The following is a 929-nucleotide window of genomic DNA, read 5'->3' as shown; positions in this document are numbered from 1 at the left end:
CTACATGGAAAAATGACAAACAGGAAGTCATCCAGAAAATAGCAGCTTATGCCAAATGGACGTTGTTAAACTGGATCAGTGAACACTTAGAAGAGTCAAAGCACTGTCATAAGCCTGCCATATGGCAGCATCTGAGAAGAGAATAGAGGACAAATGCACTGTTAAAGTAAATTAAAGCATCCTCATATTAGTGTTGATTCATAATATAATGGATTTTCTTGGAGGGTTATGAATTCCCCATACTAGGATGCTCATGGATACTCAAAACTGTCAAGAATATGGCAAGCAGGAAGTGTTCTATGCATAGTTTTGGAAGGAATATATGAGTATTAAAAGATAATTCAAATCTCCTAAGCACATATTATTTTGTATTCTAGGAAAGTATTCATATTTTTCTTCAAATACTTTTTGACAGTAAATGTTATATTCTAATTTTACTAATTAAACCACTGGAGCCCAGAGGGTAAGGCACCAAGGATAACAAGAGAAGTGGTGCCTGAAGATTCCTCCGGATTTTTCTGACTCCAATACCATGCATGCTCTGTCCAGATCTTTTAGAACGATCAAAACTGTACAATCCATTTAACACAGATATTATTCTGATGGAGGCTGATTAAATGTGAGCATGTTACAAAATTTTAGATTGTATCCATAAAGACAACACTACCAATCATGACGCTTTCTCCTGCTGAAAGGAGCCAGAAAGTCAAATGGTATTATTTTAACATTGCACAGAGTTATAAAGAAAATATATAAATTTAAAGTGGTAAATAGAGTATTAATGTAAGATTATCAGGGGAGAACTCTTTGAAGAAGTGATGCATAGACGTTAAGCAAATCATGAGAGGGGCTGGGGATTTAGCTCAGCGGCAAAAGCGCCTGCCTGGCAAGCGCAAGGTCGTGAGTTCGGTTCCTGGTACCGGAGAAAA

The sequence above is a fragment of the Chinchilla lanigera genome, unplaced genomic scaffold (assembly GCF_000276665.1).
Source record: "Chinchilla lanigera isolate Chin_1 unplaced genomic scaffold, ChiLan1.0 scaffold00062, whole genome shotgun sequence".
Classification (NCBI taxonomy): Eukaryota; Metazoa; Chordata; class Mammalia; order Rodentia; family Chinchillidae; genus Chinchilla; species Chinchilla lanigera.
Note: the sequence above shows the minus strand (reverse complement) of the source record.